The sequence below is a fragment of the Pseudorca crassidens genome, chromosome 11, assembly GCF_039906515.1.
Source record: "Pseudorca crassidens isolate mPseCra1 chromosome 11, mPseCra1.hap1, whole genome shotgun sequence".
Taxonomy (NCBI): Eukaryota; Metazoa; Chordata; class Mammalia; order Artiodactyla; family Delphinidae; genus Pseudorca; species Pseudorca crassidens.
The window spans coordinates 1,746,405-1,767,509 of record NC_090306.1 but is presented as its reverse complement, the minus strand read 5'-3'; the positions used below and the strand labels follow the sequence as shown (position 1 = coordinate 1,767,509).

Here is a 21,105-nt window from a genome sequence, read left to right as displayed (position 1 = left end):
CACGGCGGCGGCGGTGTGAGGACCCTCCCGGACGCTGGGTCGCGGCGGCGGCAGCGGGCGGCCCCACAGCTGGTTTGGGGTCCCGGCGGCCCCGGTTCCGAGGAACCCGAGACGCGTGGCGAGGCGTCGGCGAGCTCTGGTGAGTTTCTCGAGTGGGAGCACGGGCCAGGCCGGCGGGGCCGAGGGTTGAGGGCGGGTGTCCCGGCGGCGCGGCGGGCGGCGAGCGCGCTCCTCCATCCCCTGCTCTGTCCGCCCGACCCCCGGGCCGGCGCCCCTCGGGGCCGGGTTTCCTCTGCCCCGGGCCTCTCAGCCCCGGCTCCCTTCCTGTACTTCCAGCCCTGGGTCCCCTCAGTCCCGAGTCCCTTCAGCTCCGGGTCCCCGGCTTCCTTCCATCTCGGGTCCTCTCAGCCCCGGCTCCTTTCGGCCCCAGCTCCCTTTGGTACCGGCGCCCCCAGCCCCGGGTCCCTCGGCCCCGGCTTCCTTCGGCCCCGGGTCCGCCCTCCGCCCCGAGTCCCCCCGGCCCCAGCGCCCCTCCGCGTCTCCGCTGGCCGCACTCCTGGGTGGGCTCCGCTTGGGCCCCCGTCCGGCCCCTGCGGCGGGGAGACCCCTCACCGGTGCTTGCCCGCGCGCAGGCGGCCGGGGGGACCGCGTTCTGGGCCTGGTGTCCCGGGCGTCGGGCTGCCGTGTGTCGGTGTCGCCCCTTGAGGCTGCTGCTCACCGGCTTCGGTGGGTCTGGGCGTCTGTGCGAGAGCTCGCCTTGGGCACCGCTGGCTCTGGGTGTTGTTTACTGTCTCCTCTGGGGTTTGACAACTTGGCGAGGTCGCCCAGCAGAAAGCTTGAGCGGTCCCGCTGCGGTTGTATCGGGCACGCTGGCTGCGTTGCAGGGTGTTGGCGTCTTTTTAGCAGAGTGGTCTTTTACCGTCTTTAGGTTTAGCCTCTGGACTTCGCAGCCTTCATAGCTCTTCCCAAAACAGTCCTTCTTCCCTCCTCCAGAGAAACCATTGAAAACTCAAAGAAATCTGTCGTAATATTTCAAACCATGTTCCACGTGAAATGTTAAGAATAGTTTCCTTCAACCCAAAGCTTTATTTTTGGGGCGGAGATCAGAAACTTTGTCAGTTTTGAAGTTTGAAGTGTCCTATCAAAGGCCACTTGCATGTCTCATCTTAACCACCCTCTGACTCTAATTCCGTTAGAATTTCATAGATTTTTCATTCCTGAGTTTTTCATTTCTAACGTTTATTTCATAGAAATTTCACTTCTAATGCTGTTAGATGTCCATAGATGTTTTCATCTCCTTTCACAAATTTGTCGGTGCCGATTGTGATTATCCAAGACTAAAATCCTTTCCTCAGTAGTTGGGACTTCCACGCCTGTGGTGGCCGCTGCTTGGTGAATTATTATGAAATTTGAAGAAATTTCAAGTTGATTTAAATATGAAAGACATACTTCTTTTAGTTTCTGTTTGTGATTGCCTACCCACTAGTTTATGTTCCTATCTAGACTTTAGGCTCCTTAGCAAGTTTTCTCTTACTGGGGCACTAAGGATGAGAGGAGGATTTCCAGAGCCTAAATGAGAGAGTTTGTGTTTTTCTGTCCGTACCTTCCCATATATTAATAAATGAATAGGGTTTTTTCCCCCATCAATAATGTCAGTTTAGCTCATGCACTTTCTTTGTTGTAAATTATATTTTGTTTTCCAAAATGAAAACAATTTTGTTTCCTTCTTTATTTCAGGAGTTGGCAAACTTGACTGCTTGTGGGCAGTGTCCTGCCAGCTTCCTGTTTTTGTAAATTAAATTGTCAGTGGGACATAGCCGTATGCGTTCATTTAGGTATTGTCTGGTTGCTTTTGTGGTTCAACAGTGGAGTTGAATAGTTGGGACAGAGACCCTTATGGCCTGTAAAGGGTAAAATATTTACTATGTGGCCTTCAATAGAAAAAGTTTGCCGACTCCTACTTTATTTCATTAAAAATGATGCATATTCAATGTGGAAAATTAAAATGACTCAGTAAAGTATAAAGGAGAAAGTAAATATTATCCAGAATCACAGCACTTAGAGGGGTTTGTTTTTATGATTATCCTTATAGAATCTATTAGTGATTGTTTTCATATAAATGGACTTATATTGCTAAGTGTTTATTTGTAATCTGTTAAAAACTCAGATTATCTTTATTTGGCTGTTGAATACATTGTATTCTCTGGATTGTAGATCTCACTAGAAAGGGCTTGATGAGCCAAGTTTTCCTGATTTGTCTTACCAGTCAAGATTTAAAAAAACTGAGGTGCAGTGGATGCTTGGTGGCAGTGGAGGACACTACTTATTGAGCACTTACTATGGACTAGGTAGTTTTCCAATGCTTAACATGGAGTAAGTCACTTAATACCTGCGGCAGCTTTGTGTGGGTACAAAAACTGTTATCCCTAGTTCCAGATGAGGAGACTGAGGCACAGAGAGATTAACTACCCAAGTTTGTCAGCTAGTTAATGGTGGAGCTGGGGTTTGAATCCATGCAGTCTGGTTTCAGGACCCAGGCTCTCCATGTGCTGCAGAGCCTCTTAGAGTATTGCTCAGTGTAGAAAGTTTTTAGACAGTCCAGAAATATGTAATGTGAAAATTCTTCCTTGTGCTCTTCACTCTCTGTAGAAAACCACTGTTAATAAGTTTGATATAGAGCTTTCCCGCTCTCTTTGTCTGCATATGCAAATGTTTATTTGCAAATCTGTCTACACATGTAGGTTTTTAAAAAATTAATAGACTTTATTAGAGCAGTTTTAGATTTACATAACTTTGTGTGGATAGTAAAGAAAGTTCTCATATTATCCACCCTCCATTTTCCCTTGTTGATAACACCTTGCATTAACATGCTGTATTTGTTACAATTGATAAACCAATATTGCTACATTATTAATTAAAATCTACATATTAGGGCTCATTTTTCCTGTTGCAGAGTTTTTAAAATTGGATCAAACCAACCATTGTTCAGCAGTGTGCTTTTTTGGGTGATTTTCAAAATATAGTGCTTCTGGACTTTTGAATGCAAATAAACAGTCTTTATTCACTAACATTCAGATTAATGACACAAATTTAGCCTTTTCCTTGGAGTGGAAAACTTGCCTGGAAGTTACTTCGTTTTCTCTTTTTCAAAAGTTAATCTTGTAGCACCAGCTGCTTTTCTCTGAAGAAAAACTTATTATTATTTTTTTCTTCTGCGGTACGCGGGCCTCTCACTGTTGTGGCCTCTCCCGTTGCGAAGCACAGGCTCTGGACTCGCAGGCTCAGCGGCCATGGCTTACAGGCCCAGCCGCTCCGCGGCATGTGGGATCTTCCCGGACCGGGGCACGAACCCGCGTCCCCCGCATCGGCAGGCGGACTCTCAACCACTGCGCCACCAGGGAAGCCCAGAAAAACTTATTTTTTGATGGGACATTCTGGCTCCTCTCTGAAGCCGTTCAGCTTCTCGGAGACTTCTTGCTGTTCTTCATCGGAAGAGTGGTGCACATCAACCCACCTTAGCATCAGCTTCCTCCTCCCTGAGACTGGTGTTTCCCCACCCATCTTGATCGTTCTCAGCATTCTCTTGCTCAACTTCCAGAACTTCTGTTCCCGGAATGTAATCTTTAGCATCTAATTCTCCATGTTCTTGTACCCTTGATTTTATTGAGGCCTCTGTAGTCCTACCCTGGAATTCCTTCTGCAATATCTGAGGGTTCAGTTTTTGGAAGAACTGAATCAGAGTCCTAGGAGACATCATCACATTCTTTCTTTGTGTTTCATTATTCTGGGCAAGGTTTTGAGGAAGTTTTTTAGTCATTGAGCTGTTATCTCTTTCAGAGCTTTGTTTCCTACTGTCATGACTTCCCCAGAGTTCTTGTCATAACAGAATGGGTGGCATGGTCATGAGCAACACCGGAATGCGCTCTGCGACTGCCAGGCGCTGAGAAGTGTATACAGCAGACCGAAGGATCTCGTTACTTCTCCTTGGTGCTGCTGCAGAAACCTGTGCACAAAGAGATAGAAAAAGCGTGTGAATCCCTGCCAACCTGGAGGTAAGGCCCAGGGGCACTAACCTCACTTCACGGGTCTCCTTGAAACTCTTCAGCTGCTTTAGTGGTTTTCGTGCACATTCTTGGGGCTCATGAATCTAACAGATAGCTGAAAAGTTAGACACTTCGAACTCCTTTCTTCTTTTGTTTCTGAAGTACGTTGGTAACCTTCTTTCCTTGTGTTTAGAGCCTCTCCCCCAAGGCATGCTGCATTAGCATTCTGGGTCGTTGTCCTCTTCCTCTTGTTCATCTTGCCCTTGTTAGAATGTCAAGGCAGCGACCTTAGAGAACCACACAGTTGTGGGACTTCCCTGGCGGCCCAGTGGTTAAGGCTTCGCGGTTCCGATGCAGAGTGAGAGAGTTCGATCCCTGGTTGGGGAATAAGATCCCACGTGCTGCACGGCACAGCCAAAAGATTACAGAAAAAAGAGACAGAAGCATACGGTTGTGATAACATTGACGGTCTTGGCGTCATTTCAGATGCTTCTTCTGTAGTTTAGGGATCACTTCCAAAGGTATCTTGGGTGCAGTTGTGTTGCTGTCCCTTAACATGTGCATGTGTAATTCTGCAATACTATATTCACCTTATTCTTGTTTTTGCACTTTTATTCTCATCAGTCACAGAATGAGTGTACAGAGTCGTAGAAACTTACATGGCAGCGTCGAGGTTCAAAGAAGATCTCTGGCAACCTTGATGGATAGATGAGGTATTCAGGAAGATCAGAGTATTGCAAAATGTTATTGGAAGGCCTGCATTCAAGACAGTGTAGCTGTAGGAGGCCAGATCTTTCCGTTCTTGAGGAAAGTTATCTAGATGTTCTGGGTGGCAGAACATCTGTGCCATAAACATCACCAGCTTTGCCAGGTCTTTGCTGGGTTTATTTGGTTGCAACTTGAAAATCTCCCGCGCTGGGTTTGTAGTGAATGTTCTGCTGTGGACTCCTCAGTGTAGGCCAGAGGGGCTTCTTTATTATTCCCGTACCTGCTTGCAGGTTGCTGGGCAGCTGGACAAGCTGGCTGCAGACTGGCTCTCCTTGAGCAGTTCTCAGAAGAGCTACACCACTGACACCAGCCAACCCTTCTCAGGCTGTGGCTTGGAATCTTGCTTCCAGGTGTGACCGGAAGTAGCACTTGGGAGCTTGGCACGTGGCGCCATCTTGGCTCATAGTCGTGTGTGTTAAAAACCAACACTCATGTTGGCTTTCCAGGTCAATCCGTTTGTGTCTACTCTGTTCTTTAAATCGTTTCTTAGTATTTTGTTGAATGTGTGCACCATAATTTAGCAGTGTTCCTATTGCTGGATGTTTAGATTGTTTACATTTATTGTATATTATGCGTATGCATTGTGTGTACAATTGTTGCGTGCTGATGGCTCTTTAGAGTAGCTCTCTAAGCGTCTAGTTACTGGGTTGAAGGAAATGCATGTTTTACTTTTTGATGTGTATTGCCAGACTGCCATCCAGAAAAGTCACAGCAGTGTTAACTCTTGACCAGAAATGTGGCCGAGGTCTAGCTTCTCCATGCCATTTCCAACTTTTTTTTTCAGTCTGTATCTGATTGGCAGTTAAACATGTCTTGCAATGATGTATTCTGTCTCATTGGGAGATGTGTTTTGTTTTGATAGCATTCTTTTGAAGTTGATTTAGAATTACTTTAGGCAAAATCTACATTCTGTAGTTGTTCTTTCTAATACTTACCCCTTAGATAGAGCTGCTCACCTATTTAGATTCCCTATCTAGTCCTGGAAAGCAGCGTGATTTTGCCATCCCTGTTAAAAGAATCTGGACGACTGCCCAGTAGACTATACATTTCTTGAAGATGAGGAGCATATAACTTTATTCATAACTGTTGTAATCCTGGTGGTGAGTAAATGTTATATTCTTTTCAAAACCTAAATTGGATTGTGTTGTTTTGGGCTTACTGCTGAGTGAAGTGCTTTAACTTTGTTAAAAATAATCTTTTCAAAGTCTTTGTGAATTGTCATCTTGGTGTATATTCTCTATGTTATCTCTTTTTAAAAAAAGATTTTTTTGATGTGGACCGTTTTTAAAGTCCTTATTGAATTTGTAACAATATTGCTTCTGTTTTACGTTTTGGTTTTTTTGGCTGCGAGGCATGTGGGAATCTTAGCTCGCTGACCAGGGATCGAACCTGCATGCCCTGCATTGGGAGGCAAAATGTTAGCCACTGGACTGCCAGAGAAGTCCCCCTGTATTATCCTTTGTTTCTAAAATGAGATAAATAAGAGTGATTGACATCCTAGGCCCTGTTTGTAAGGAAATAATTAACCAAACCTATTTAATAAGAACATTTGGTATTCAGTTTTGGAAGTTAAGGAATGGATTAATTAGGGGATTTGTTTCATGTAACCCATGGTTTTGAATTTCCTGTATTGGGGTATACCATGTGTTAGAGGGGATGTGTGCTGCCTAAATGGTATGCTTGGCTTCAATAGACATTGTGAGGCTCCAGACAGAAGGAGAAGGGAAGCCAAACTCAGAAAACTGCCAGAATATCTTTAGGCATGGGCAAAATACCTGTGGGAAAGGACACTTCAAGTTTTTAAAAAGGCGACCACATGCGCGCAAAAAAACCCACAGAACTTTCTTTATATATGACTTGTAATGTTACATATTCTTATTGGACTTAGGAATTTTCCACAATGTCCATGCACCGGAAAACAAAGCATACAAAGCAAAATGGTCTTGAAGAGAAAGACATAATTAGCTTATTAAATTTTGACCAACTTCACGTTTTCTTTTGTATACATGTTTTTGTTGGTATGTTAGCTAATTATTTTTCCCTGGTAGCATATTGACTCTCATCCTGTATGTCCTGAAATTTTAGTGTCGTGAACATGTATGCATAGTTGTATTTGCTTACCCATTCCTTTGGTCCAGGAAGAAGCAGTGATGGTGAAAACTCCTTAGCGTGGTGGAACAGAAAGTTTATTTTTATTTTCTTGGAATTTATTTACATTTTATTTCACTGCAGAATTTCTGTAACTTAAAAGAGCCAGAAATATAATAATTATATATATATAAAAGAAAAATGAGGAAAAGGAGAAGGCATATATTCTTTTCCCAAGTGGCAGCATAATTCAGTGACTAAGAATAAAATTTGGATTTGAATTTTCTTGGCAGCCGAGATGAAAATGGAAATATGGTAAAATATATAGCACTGAACTGGAAGGAGGAACAAAACCAGTTTTCCAGGGATAAATCTTCGCTTGATGGATTTTAAGGAACTATTTAAATTGGGTGTTACATAAAGCTTTATTTTATTTATTTATTTATTTTTCGCTAGAGGCCCTTGTTAAAAAAAGGTGATGATGATGCGTTAACGTTTCAAGCCAATGAAAGAAATTGTCTATGGAGCAGTTGGTTTGAATTTAGGCTGCAGATGTGTGCTTTCGTTGGCTAATACATATACTATTTTTTTTCTTAACGTATTTCAAACATACGGGAGAATACAGAGACCAAGATAATTAACCTTCACACATCTACCATACAGTTATATCAGATCTCAGCGTTTTCCCACACTTACCTGTTTTTTTCTTTTTTAAAGAAAAGCCTTTCACATGCAGTTGAAGCACCTTCTTGGGTTACATTTCACTTTCTTCCCAGAAGTAATGATATCTTGAATTTGGTGTTTCTAATACCTGTTTTTATATAATTACTACATAGGAGTATATTCATAAATCAATATTATGTTTTGGGTATTTTCAAACTTTATATAAGCAATATTCTACCTACTCTGTAACTTGTTTTTCATGAAACAAGTTTTTTTAGACCCATGAAATTGCTGATATTTTTACCATTTTTGACCTACAAAAATGGTAGTTTCATGTGGTTCATCCTAGTTATAGTCATTACTTTTATCTGCTGTATAGTTGTATTATTATACAAATACAACCAGTTTAAATTTATTTTCGTGTTGATAGGTATTTAGGTTGTTTCCATTTTTCCTGTTTTAAAAACAATGCTGCATTGAACATTCCTGGTTAGAAATCCTTGTGCACGTATTTAAGATCTTTGGCAGGTTTTTCAAACTGCATGTTGGGAACCATTAATCGGTTATGAAATCACTTTAGGAATTAAAATAGTTCAGAGATATATCAGGTTGTTTTGCAGTAAGGATTAAATGTTTTGTGAAATGTGTGTGTGTGTGTGTGTGTGTGTGTGTGTGTGTGTGTGTATGTGTGTGTGTCTGTGTGTGTGTCTGTGTATGGCTACTCAGTTTGAAATGAAGTTCTCTGGTGTAAATTACCCAGAAGTGGAATTACTGGGTTTGAGATTATGGAGATTATGGGAATTTAAAGTTCTATCAGATATTGCCAAATTGCTTTTCAGAATTGAGTCACTTTGTGTTTTTTTAGCATGAGAATTTGAGAATTGCTCTATCTAAATCCTTATAGATCCATGACATTGTCAGATTTATTACATGTTTACAAATCAGATGAGTGTGAAATGATATTATCTTAAAATATTTCTTGATTAATTATGAGATTGAGCATGTTGAAATGTTGAGTGACTATTCAGATTTCTATTTCTTAGCTGTCTGTCCCTGTCTCTCCCCCCCAGTTGGGTTGTCCTTTTAAAATTGCTTTTAGGAGTTTATTGCATATCCTGGTTATGTCTGTGAAGTGAATTGTAGGTATTTTCTAGACTGTGTGGCTTATCTGTTAACTTTTTATATGGTTTGTTGAATAGAAAGGATTGTCAAATCTGTCATCATTTTTCTTATTGGTTTGTGTCCTTGGTGCCTTATTTAAGAAATCTATTCCATACTCCAAGGTCATTTAGGTCTCTGCATTTCCTTCTAAAAGTTTTAGAAATTTGGTATTTTATATTTAGCTCTTGATCTTGCCTGAAAAAAAATTTTTTTTGTATATGATGTGAGTCAGGGATCTAATTTTTTTATATGCATAGCCAGTTACCACAGCACTGTTTAACACTGTGTTTTTAAATTTGAATTGTAAATCTTTTGAGCAGTTTCTGGGTCAACACAATAACAGCCTTTTTGTCTTTCATCAGGTTGCTCAAATGTTCAAGTTTGTGACTTCTGGGCCAAAGTAATTGATTGGTGGATTACTTGATCCAGAAACAGAACCTAGAGGAGTAGATAAATACAGCACATTTTGTAGATCTCATCCAAATGTCATTTCTCTCAACCACTTTTTATTTTACTTTATTTATTTATTTTTAAAATAAATTTATTTACTTTTGGCTGCTTTGGTTCTCTGTTGCTGTGCGTGGCTTTCTCTAGTTGCGGCAAGCAGGGGCTGTTCTTCCTTGCGGGACGCGGGCTTCTCATTGCGGTGGCTTCTCTTGTGGAGCACAGGGTCTAGGTGTGTGGGCTTCAGTAGTTGTGGCGTGCAGGCTCAGTAGTTGTGACACACGGGCTTAGTTGCTCTGTGGCATGTGGGATCTTCCTGGACCAGGGCTCGAACCCGTGTCCCCTGCTTTGGCAGGGGGATTTTTTTTTTTTTTTTTTTGAAGGAGGTGGATTCTTAACCACTGTGCCACCAGGAAAGCCCTCAACCACATTTTAAGTAGAAGCTAAGTTTCAGACAGTTTGAGGGTAAACTTTTTTTAAAAATAAATTTGTTTATTTGGCTGCGTTGGGTCTTTAAAAAAAAATTTTTTTTAAAGAAGATTTTATTTATTTATTTATTTTTGGCTGCATTGGGTCTTCGTTGCTGCGCATGGGCTTCTCATTGCAGTGGCTTCTCTTGTTGCGGAGCACAGGCTCTAGGTGCATGGGCTTCAGTAGTTGTTGCGCACGGGCTTAGTTGCTCTGCGGCATGTGGGGTCTTCCCGGACCAGGGCTCGAACTCGTGTCACCTGCATTGGCAGGCAGATTCTTAACCACTGTGCCACCAGGGAAGTCCGAGACTTTCAGTTTTGATTTTAGAATTATACATATAAATTTGAATCTTTCTGAAATGTCTGATAGAAATCGCTACAAATCACTTAATTTAAGAATGAAGGGGCTTCCCTGGTGGCGCAGTGGTTGAGAGTCCGCCTGCCGATGCAGGGGACACGGGTTCGTGCCTCGGTCTGGGAGGATCCCACATGCGGCTGAGCGGCTGGGCCCGTGAGCCATGGCCGCTGAGCCTGCGCGTCTGGAGCCTGTGCTCCACAACGGGAGAGGCCACAGCAGTGAGAGGCCCGCGTACCGCAAAAAAAAAAAAAAGAATGAAAACTATTTTTGTTTCCACTTATAAAGGGTTTTTAGTCTGAGAAGAGTTGCTTTGAGGTCTGCAGATAGTTACATATTCTAGGTTTTTTTTTTTTCCCATTCCTGTTCTTTTACATGTGTAGTTGAAAGAAGACCTTGTGGGTTAGTGGAATTTAGTGATATTGGGAAAGGTTGTAGACACAAGTTTTATTTGTAGATTTCTGATTGTGATATTGAGAAAGATAACTAATCACTTCTTGGTTTCTCCATCTGCAGCATTGTAGAAATAAAAAACAAAAAAGAAACTTATGCTGTGGAGGGTGTTATGCAGGATGAGATAGGGCCCTGAATGATTGTTATTTACTTATGGAGACAGGTCTTTACCAAAGTAGGGCTTTTGATTTTGCCTGAAACATTGACTGTACAGATCATATATTTTACCTGGACAGATTTTATTTGTGAAATAGTTGGAACAAGAGTGTGGTTATATGGTATTATAGTGCAGATGATTTATGAAAGGAAGTCTTTGCATAATTTACATAGTTTGGTTTAGTGTAGATATGACAATTTATATATCATGGGCTTGTCAGGATTTCTCTGACTATAACGTTCAGGACTGTGGTTCCCATCATGCATGTTTGCATTTTTGTGTACTGTTCTTTGTTTTAGAAACTCAGGGTTACTTATAGATCTTGGGAAATGGAAACAACCATTGTAACATGGCTGTAAGAGTTGTATCAAATCCTTTTTTCTTTAATTAATTAATTTATTTTTGGCTACATTGGGTCTTTGTTGTTGCGCGTGGGCTTTCTCTGGTTGCGGCGAGCGGGAGCTACTCTTCGTTGTGGTGCCGGGCTTCTCCTTGAGGTGGCTTCTGTTGTTGTGGAGCAGGGGCTCTAGGTGCGCGGTCTTCAGTAATTGTGGTGCGAGGGCTCAGTAGTTGTGGCACATGGGCTTAGTTGCTCCATGGCATATGGGATCTTCCCGGACCAAGGCTCGAACCCGTGTCCCCTGTATTGGCAGGCGGATTCTTAACCACTGTGCCACCAGGTCCTCGAATCCTTTTTATAAAGGTGTTTTTTATCCGTGACCATGACCAGTGGCTTTAATGGACTATTTGTACCTTCAGTGAAGCCCTGTAAGATGGTAAGCTATGGTCTTTGGAGTTAGATACAGATTTGAATTCATAGTCTCCAGTTAAGTTTGTGTTATTGATGACTTATTTGATCTCCTTTAGTGTCAGTTTCTTCATCTGTAAAATGGGACCCCATATCATAAGGATTGCTGGAGGATTAAATGAGATGATGGGTGAAAGTCCAACTACTTAGCCTGGTTCAAAGTTGGCTCCGGTAAGTGTTAAGCAGCAATTCATCTCCCTTCTAAGAGATAACATCATGACCATGACCAGGAAAAATGGAACCACTTACCTTTGTGGGAGGCAGTGTTGTATAATGGAGAGGGCCTAATCTGGATAGTTCTTGCTTCTCTATTTTGTAGCTTCTATAACCTTGAATAGTCTTACCCTCAGTCCTCTCGTTTGTAAACAAAGATTATACTATCTGTAACAGGCAGGGTTTTAAAGTTAAATGAGAGTATGTATAAAAGCTCACTTTATCTGGCACTTGGTAACCTCTAAATTAGCCTCTAAACTTTTATAGTGATAGGTAGTAACACTGTGCGTCTGAAGTAGGTCTCAAGACTGAGAGAGGTAGGCCTTCACTGGCTTTGCTACTTCACGGCATAGGATTTGCCTGATTTCTTCTCAGGAAAGTTGGTCAGTGCGGTTGGGCAGTAAGTTAGAAGAGGTACCTTGTGATTGTACTTAAAAGTTGCCCTACTTCATGCTAGGAAAGAAAGTAGTGTAAATGATACAGAGTGTTGCCTGTCTTTAGAGCTTCAAAATAATCTTTAAAAAATAAGCTGCATTTGATTTGAAACGTTTCTTTGTGCTTACATCAGTTAAGATTTTATGAACATGAAAACTGGTAGTGCCTGTCTTAAAAATCTACGTGTTGCTCCTTCTCAGTTATCAACTGTATCATTTTTGGAAGAGCTGTATCAGTTAGTAACATATGTTGGGAACTTTTCCCATTTTATCAGTTATTCTTTTCCCAGTCATCAGGTTTTCTTATTGACATTTTTCTACTCAGAAATGTTCTGAGTGTTTGGGAAGAATTCCAATTTTAACCAATCATTTTATTGCTTCTGGTATGTGGCAAGGCTCCATGATCCTCCCCATTTCTTTTTTTTTTTTTTAAATAAATTTGTTTAATTAATTTATTTTTGGCTGCATTGGGTCTTCGTTGCTGCGTACGGGCTTTCTCTAGCTGCGGCGAGTGGGGGCTGCTCTTCGTTGCAGTATGCGGGCTTCTCATTGCGGTGGCTTCTCTTGTTGCAGAGTGTGGGCTCTAGGCGCGCGGGCTTCAGTAGTGGCACGCGGGCTCAGTAGTTGTGGCTCATGGGCTCTAGAGCGCAGGCTCAGTAGTTGTGGCACACAGGCTTAGTTCCTCCGCAGCATGTGGGATCTTCCCAGACCAGGGCTCGAACCCGTGTCCCCTGCATTGGCAGGCAGATTCTCAACCACTGCACCACCAGGGAAGCCCTCCTCCCCATTTCTTGATTGTTTCTTAATATTTTCAACATCGCCGTAAAGTACAGTGTACTGTCAGTGTTAACTCCTGGTTTTGTCACTTAAGTGCTATCATGCATTTATTTGAGAACAGCTTATGGTTCATGCTAACATAGAAGGTTGGGGATAAGAGCATTAAGTTGGGTGTTAGATTGATTAGATAGATTACATTGCCACTTATTACTGTAGTTATCTCAGGCATGTTATTTATAACCTCTCTGGGCGTTTTGTCATTTCCAAAATGGAGGAAATAATTGTACCTATCCTCCAGGATTGTTGCAAGGATTTAAAGAGATAATCCATGGGAAATGTTCTTTGCATGTAGTTAACGCTCACTGCATGTTAGCTGTTCCTGTCATTCCCCCTCCTCCTCATCATCATACAGCAAAGATTTTTAAGCTCCTTTGCATTCCAGACCAAGCTTGGTGTTGTGGATACAAAAATGGATTCCAAAAAAGGCTCCTTGACCTTGAGAAGTTTTGCATTGCAGGAGGGGAAGACAGGCACGTAAACAAAAAAATGCAATAAATTCTGATAAGTACTATAATAGAAACATTAGTAAATGAGAAGAATAAAGGAGTTAGTGTCAGGAGCCTGGGGACGTCAGGGAAATTAGTTTCTGCCTATGAACTTATTTTTGAAGTGTGGGTAGTAATTCCCCACTTATTCATTCAGCAGATGTTTAGTGAATACACCTACTGTGTGCCAGAAGCTATTTTAGGTACTGGGGATATAGGTGTAAAGAAGATATATTGGGTTGGCCAAAAGGTTCATTCTTTTTTTCCGTAAGGTGGCTCTAATAGCACTTAGTTGTCTTCAACTTCATTCGAAACAATTTTGTTAGATTGTATTGTGACAGCTGACATATCAGTGTGCATTTAAAAAAAGAAAAAACTCAAATTGGTGAATTTTTGTGTAGCCATTTTAATATTGAAGATGGAAGAAAAAAAGCAACATTTTTGGCGTATTATGCTTTATTATTTCAAGAAAGGTAAAAACACAACTGAAATGCAAAAAAAGATTTGTGCAGTGTATGGAGAGGGTCCTCTGACTGATTGAATGTGTCCCAAGTGGTTTGCGAAGTTTTGTGCTGGAGATTTCTCACTGGACGATGCTCCATGGTTGGGTAGACCAGTTGATCATATCGAGACATTAATTGAAAACAATCAACATTATGCCACGCGAGAGATAGCCGACATACTCAAAATATCCTCAAGCGCTGAAAATCATTTGCACCGGCTTGGTTATGTTGATCACTTTGATGTTTGGTTTCCACGTAAGTTAAGCGCAAAAAACCTTCTTGACCGTATTTCCACATGCGATTCTCTACTAAAACGTAACGAAAATGTTCTACTTTTAAAATAAATTGTGATGGGAGATGCAAAGTGGATACTGTCCAATAATGTGGAACAGAAGAGATCGTGGGGCAAGCGAAAAGAACCACCACCAACCACACCAAAGGCTGGCCTTCATCCAAAGAAGGTGATGTTTTGTACATGGTGGGATTGTAAGGTAGTCCTCTACCATGAGCTCCTTCCGGAAAACAAAACGATTAATTCCAACAAGTACTGCTCCCAGTTAGACCAACTGAAAGCAGCACTCGATGAAGAGCATCTGGAATTAGTCAACAGAATATCCATCAGGATAACGCAAGACTGTGTGTTTCTTTGATGACCAGACAAAAACTGTTAGCTTGGCTGGGAAGTTCTGATTCATCTGCCATATTCACCAGACATTGCACCTTCAGATTTCCATTTATTTCGGTCTTTACAAAATTCTCTTAATGGAAAAAAATTCAATTCCCTGGAAGACTGTAAAAGGCATCTGGACCAGTTCCTTGCTCAAAAAGATAAAAAGTTGGGCTTCCCTGGTGGTGCAGTGGTTGAGAATCTGCCTGCCAATGCAGGGGACACGAGTTCTAAGCCCTGGTCTGGGAAGATCCCACATGTCGCGGAGCAACTGGGCCCGTGAGCCACAGCTACTGAGCCTGCGCGTCTGGAACTTGTGCTCCGCAACAAGAGAGGCCGCGACAGTGAGAGGCCCGCGCACCGCGATGAAGAGTGGCCCCCGCTCGCCGCAACTAGAGAAAGCCCTCGCACAGAAATGAAGACCCAACACAGCCAATATAAATAAATAAATAAAATTTTTAAAAAAGATAAAAAGTTTTGGGAAGATGGAATCATGAAGTTGCCTGAAAAATGGCATAAGGTAGTGGAACAAAAGGGTGAATATGTTGTTCAATAAAGTTCTTGGTGAAAATGAAAAATGTGTTTTTTATTTTTACTTAAAAACCAAAGGCACTTTTTGGCCAACCCAATATAATGTCTCTTCTTTCAGGAGTTTTCAGTCTAGTGAGAAAAGACCAGTAGTAAGTAAACAAAGAAATAAAAATACCAGAGACAAGTGCTGTGGAAGAGACTAAAAGGTGATGTGATAAGGAGTGACTGAGATTATGTGGTCAGAGAAGGATTCTTTGAGTAAGTGACCCTTAAGTTGAGATCCGCATGTGAAGAAGGAGCCCAGCCATGGGAAGTTCTGGGCGATGAGCATTCCAGGCCTTGGGAACCAGGTGACATAGAGCCATTTGAGCCTTTCGGGTGTTTGGGGAGTAGATGGGAAGTCACTGTGGCTGGAATGTAGTGGGCAAGGGGGAGAGTGGTACAGAATGAGGCCAGAGTTAGGGGCTAATCATTTAAGATTTTGTAAGCCAGGGTAAGAGGTCCCTTAGGTGTAAAGGAAAGCCATTGGAGGGCTCAAAAAGTAAGGGAGTGTGTTTTGAGAAAGATCTGCTGTGACCACTGTGTGAGGACTGGATTCTGAGGATAAGGGGGGTGGGGTGGGTGGGTGGGTAACAGAAGTGGAACCCAGGAGACTTTACTGGCTGTTGTATTAGGACAGGTGAGAGATGCTGGTGACTTGAACCAGAAAGTAAGAGTGGAGGGAAACAGGTAGATTTGGACTGTGTGACCCCTCTCTCCCATCACTGTAAAGCTTTTTTTTTTTTTTTTTTTTGTGGTACGCGGGCCTCTCACTGTTGTGACCTCTCCCGTTGCGGAGCATAGGCTCCGGACGCGCAGGCTCAGCGGCCATAGCTCACGGGCCCAGCCGCTCCGCGGCATGTGGGATCCTCTCGGACTGGGGCACGAACCCGCATCGGCAGGCGGACTCTCAACCACTGCGCCACCAGGGAATCCCCACTGTAAAGCTTTTTATGTTCTTTTTTGTTTTTGGCTGTGCTGAGCGGCTCGTGGGATCTTAGTTTCCTGATCAGGGCTTGAACCTGGGCCCTGGTAGTGAAAGCACTGAGTCCTAACCACTGGACTGCCAGGGAATTCCCACAGTAAAGCTTTTTTTTTTTTTTTTTTTTAAAAGAGTTAGGTGGTAACTTTTATTCCAACCTCCCACCCAGAGCAGAAGGTAAAGCTTTTTAAAGTGTTAAGTTTAAGAGGTCCATCCCATTTCCTTGCCAGTTAATGTGATAGAAATCTGCCAACAAGGTTCTCTAAAGATTTATGAGCCAGAGTAACACATCTAGTACTTATTTTTAATAATGATTTGTAAAGAGAAAAAATGGCTAGTATTCAAAAGAAAATCTGCTGCCTTTAATATCCCTGCTGGTCCCACTGTTGAAATAAACTATTCCATCCTAAAAAAATAATCTGGTTTCATTATTAGTAGTTCAGATTTGCATCACATATTTTGTTTCACATTGAAGTCTGAAAGAAGAGGTTATGAGGGGCATAACATACTGATACTTCCACTTAGAACATTCTGTGCCACTCAGGTTTCCAATCAAGGAAGAGCATGAACTTGATACCAGAAATCTCATTAACCATGCACTAACTTCAAACGCATACTTCAGTGTGGAATGACAGACCACACTGGAATAATTTCAGTATACAACTTTCAAGTCACTTTGAAATTGGCTACTTTCAACTTGGAGGAAGCCAACAAAATCATGGGACATATTTTGCAGCCTGTCCTCTACCACTGAATAATCTAATTATAGAACTAGAAAGCGATGCCACTAGACTCAGTACTTGCTGCACCCTACTTGCTGTGTCCCAGTTAATACAAAGGGACATTATACCACTGGCCCTTAGAATTTGAAGACTTAAGGTCCATGGCAGTTGGCAAGTCTTTAGAGAACCTTGCTGGAAGATTGTATCACATTAACTGGCAAGGAAAGGGGTTGGACCTCTTAAACTTAACACCTTAAAAAGCTTTACAGTGATAGGGGAGAGAGGTCCTCTGGGTGCTAGAATGTTGTTTGTTGCTGGTTACACAGCATTTATACTTTGTCAACTTTGTGTCCTTTGTGTGCTTTTCTGAATGTATTTTTTACATGAATAAAAAGTTTACTAGACAAAGAGGCCATATAGTACTATAGTATATTTCCACCCCCCCATTAAAAAATGTGCAAAATACACATAACATAAAATTTACTGTCGTCACCATTTTTAAGTGTGTAGTCATGTTGTAGATCCATGTTGTTGCAGCCATCACCACCATTCACCTACAGAACTCTTCTTTTTCATCTTGCAAAACAGAAGCTATACCCATTAAACGGTAACTCTCCATTCCCTCTTTGCCCCAGCCCCTGGCAACCACCATCGTACTTTCTATGAATTTGACTACTTTAAATAACCTATGGTAAGTGGAATCATAACGTCCTCAGGTTCACTCAGGTTGTAGCTTGTGTCAGAATTTTCTTCTTTTTTTGAGGCTGAATATTTTCTTGTATGTATAGACCACATTTTGTTTGTTTATCCATTGATGGACACTTGGGCCGCTCCACGTTTTACTGATTGTGAATAACGCTGTTATGAACATCAGTGTATAAATGTCTCTTCAAGACCCTGCTTTCAGTTCTTGTGAGTACATACCCAGAAGTGGAATTGGCTGGGTCATATAGTAAATGTATTTTTAATTTATTTGAGGAACTGCCATACTATTTTCCACAGCTTGCCTGCTCTTTTAAAATTGGGGGCAACATAACAATTAAAATTATGAAATAGGTGAAGTAATACATTATACTATAATATAGTCTACCTTTGGCGGGAAGTCCAATATAACTGATTAAATATGACATAAATAATACTAATTCCTTTTCTTCTGTTTTTCCCCTGGAGAATAAGACATTTATTCATTCATACAAGAAACCTTTATTGAATGTCTACTGTGTATCTGTTGCAGTTTGGTTCTCAGCATTGAGCAAGCAAACTCTTGCCTCATGGAACATGCAGACAAGTACTGGATTTTAGAAAATAGCTTTCCTGGGATAGAGCTAAATTTCTAGACCAGAAGTATCAAACCATTAAGTTAGCAGTTTGTTCAGGTAGAGAAAATTGCTTTTGAGTTACCATTTAAGCAACCTTGGTGCTTTTAAGCAACATAATAATTTACCTTATGCAGTATTATTTGAAGGGGAAGTGAAGTCTAAGAAGCGTGAGTTTTAAATTTTCCATTGCTTTCCCACTGGGAAGGAAACTTGGTGTGAGTACATTTGACTGGGAGTCAACAGATGAGGGTCCAGTCCTGACTTTAACATCTAATATTTGGTATTCTCCTGGGTTTTTTTTTACTTTGATCCTTATCCCTCCTCAGTCCTTTGTATAACTTTTTTTTTCCAAAGGATTTTGTCCTGTGTTGTTAACTATTATTATGCTAATATCACTTTCCTTTTTTAAAAATAAATTTATTTATTTTGGGCTGCGTTGGGTCTTCGTTGCTGCGCGCGGGCTTTCTCTAGTTCCAGCGAGCGGGGGCTACTCTTCGTTGCGGTGCGCGGGCTTCTCACTGCGGTGGCTTCTCTTGTTGTGGAGCACAGGGTCTAGGTGTGTGGGCTTCAGCAATTGTGGCTTGCGGGCTCTAAAGTGCAGGCTCAGTAGTTGTGGCGCACGGGCTTAGTTGCTCCGCCGCATATGGGATCTTCCTGGACCAGGGCTTGAACCTGTGTCCCCTGCACTGGCAGGCGGATTCTTAACCACTGCACCACCAGGGAAGTCCTTAGTATTATCACTTTTACTCCTAGTAATCCGTAGTTCTGTTTTCAAGCTCATTCTCTCTTCTGAATTCCAGATTTATGTTTCCTGGTGCCAAGTGAACATTTCTTTCACTTCAGACACCGTTTCTGAAAACAAATTCATTCTTCTTCTGCTGTGAATTTGCTTCTCCCCTGGATCATCAGTGAATGGCATCCTCTATACGCTCAGCTGCTTGAGCAAAAAGCCTGTGTCATCTGAGTTCTTTCTTGTCCCTGTTCTCTGATTTCTGAACAGACCCTGGAGTCCTTGCCTTGCATATGCTGTTTTCTCTGTACAGAATACCTTTCCTCTACTCTGCTTGGCAAATCCCCATTGCTTTTGGGCAGAGTTAGTGACGCCTGTGTGTCTGCTCCTAGAACGTGTGAGGTCAAGTTTCCATTTTACTTCTTTTGTTTCATAGTTTCATATTTGATCATCTGTAGAACAGACTCTGTCTACCGAGAAGAAGCCTTAGCAAATTTTAAATGTTATTTATGCCAATACTTAAATTAGTTTGTGAAAACATTCTTAAAAAGTAATAGGAGGTCTTCCCTGGTGGCGCAGTGGTTGAGAGTCCGCCTGCCGATGCAGGGGACACGGGTTCGTGCCCCGGTCCGGGAAGATCCCACATGCCACGGAGCGGCTGGGCCCGTGAGCCATGGCTGCTGAGCCTGCGCGTCCGGAGCCTGTGTTCCGCAGCAGGAGAGGCCACAGCAGTGAGAGGCCCGCGTACCGCAAAAAAAAAAAAAAGTAATAGGGTGCATGTTAAGCAATTTTATACAGAAAATGAGTCTCTTTTCCAATAAACACTGCAGGTATAATAATTCATTCAATAAAAGTATATTTAATCTAGATATTGGGGGCAAGAGGCCTTGCAACCTGTAGAGGAGGTGTAGGAATTGAAAAACTCACATTAGTATTTTCTTTCTTTCCTCATCCCCACTGGCCACTCAGAGATTTTAAAAGACCTTAGATCTGCCCTACTTGCTGAAAATGCACCCGATTGGATTTGTGTTGGACTTCTATGTCTATTGATAAATTCAGAGCACCTCTCAGTTACTTGTTCCTTCCTGCCAGCTGTTTGTATTGGATTCCTTTCTTTTCTCTCTTTTTTTTTGGCGGTACGTGGGCCTCTCACTGCTGTGGCCTCTCCCGTTGCGGAGCACAGGCTCCAGACGCGCAGGGTCAGCGGCCATGGCTCACGGGCCCAGCCGCTCTGCGGCATGTGGGATCTTCCCGGACTGGGGCACGAACCCGTGTCCCCTGCATCGGCAGGCGGACTCTCAACCACTGCGCCACCAGGGAAGCCCTCTTTTCTCTCTTTTTTTTTTTTTATCTTAGTTCTGTGTAATATAGCGTAGTATTCTTAGAATCCTGACCAACGAAAAATTTCTGAGGAAGTAGAATAGAGATTAACTCTTCTGGTTAACAAATAATGGTACTCTGAAGTCTTACTTTCCATCTCCCATCTCACTTCCTTTTACTGTTAAGAAGCAGAGCAAGTTAAAGCCTAGTTCTGAATACTTTCCCTATTTTTTATTCTTCTTAGCAAGAAAATCATTTATCCAAGTACAGCAGGACAGTTCATTGTTCCAGCTACTCTTAGAGATTAATGGCCTTGGATAAGTTGCCTAATCTCTGAGCCTCAGTTTCCACATCTGTAAAATGGGGATAAGATACCTCAGAGGGCCATATGTAAGAATTATGTGAGATACCATCTGTAAATTCTCTGGTACAGAATTTAACTTTGTCAGTCCACAGTAAATGTTAGCTCCCTCTTCCCTGAAACAAAGTGAAATGGTGGGTGTGAAACAGCTTTGTAAATAAATATAAATCCCTAGCATTGTTTCCTCTGTCAGCATTGGGTATTAATAGCGTAGTTTATAATCTCATTATTAGAGTATGCTGGCTCAGGCCCTTATGTGATGGGCACAGGCCCAGATCTGGTGATCCTTAAAGACTGTGTTTGTTCTTGTTCTAAAAACTTGAGAGAACTCCTACAACAAACTCAGATGATATATGAAACTAACAGTTGGCTAATTCTTAGTCTTGTGTATCCACATGTGAACACTAAGTGCCTGTTTTACCCTCTCTTCATGCTATCCAGACCCTCCCACGTTGCCCCACTCCTCCCCTGCCGCAGTAAAAATTTTGAATCCCATGGGATTTATGAGCATAACATGTACCTTGGCTTCTTCCTGTTTTTGTCTTTCTAGTT

The 21,105-nt window shown here is 42.1% G+C and overlaps 1 protein-coding gene and 2 pseudogenes across 4 annotated transcripts in view; 1 reads left to right on the top strand and 2 right to left on the bottom strand.

The window, feature by feature from the left end:
- ADIPOR2 (adiponectin receptor 2) overlaps positions 1-21,105 on the top strand; it is a 52,290-nt gene continuing 31,185 nt past the window's right edge. Inside the window, exons 1-2 of one of the 4 annotated variants that reach the window (XM_067756078.1) lie at positions 5-139; positions 3,887-4,052. The gene's annotated coding sequence lies outside the window, so the exon portion shown is untranslated. Of the gene's footprint in view, positions 140-3,837; positions 4,053-11,560; positions 11,582-21,105 lie in introns of those variants that run through there. The other 3 variants (XM_067756079.1, XM_067756077.1, XM_067756080.1) reach the window with 3 other exon arrangements.
- On the bottom strand, positions 3,230-4,255 carry LOC137202704 (protein SDA1 homolog; annotated as a pseudogene).
- On the bottom strand, positions 4,466-5,205 carry LOC137202703 (protein SDA1 homolog; annotated as a pseudogene).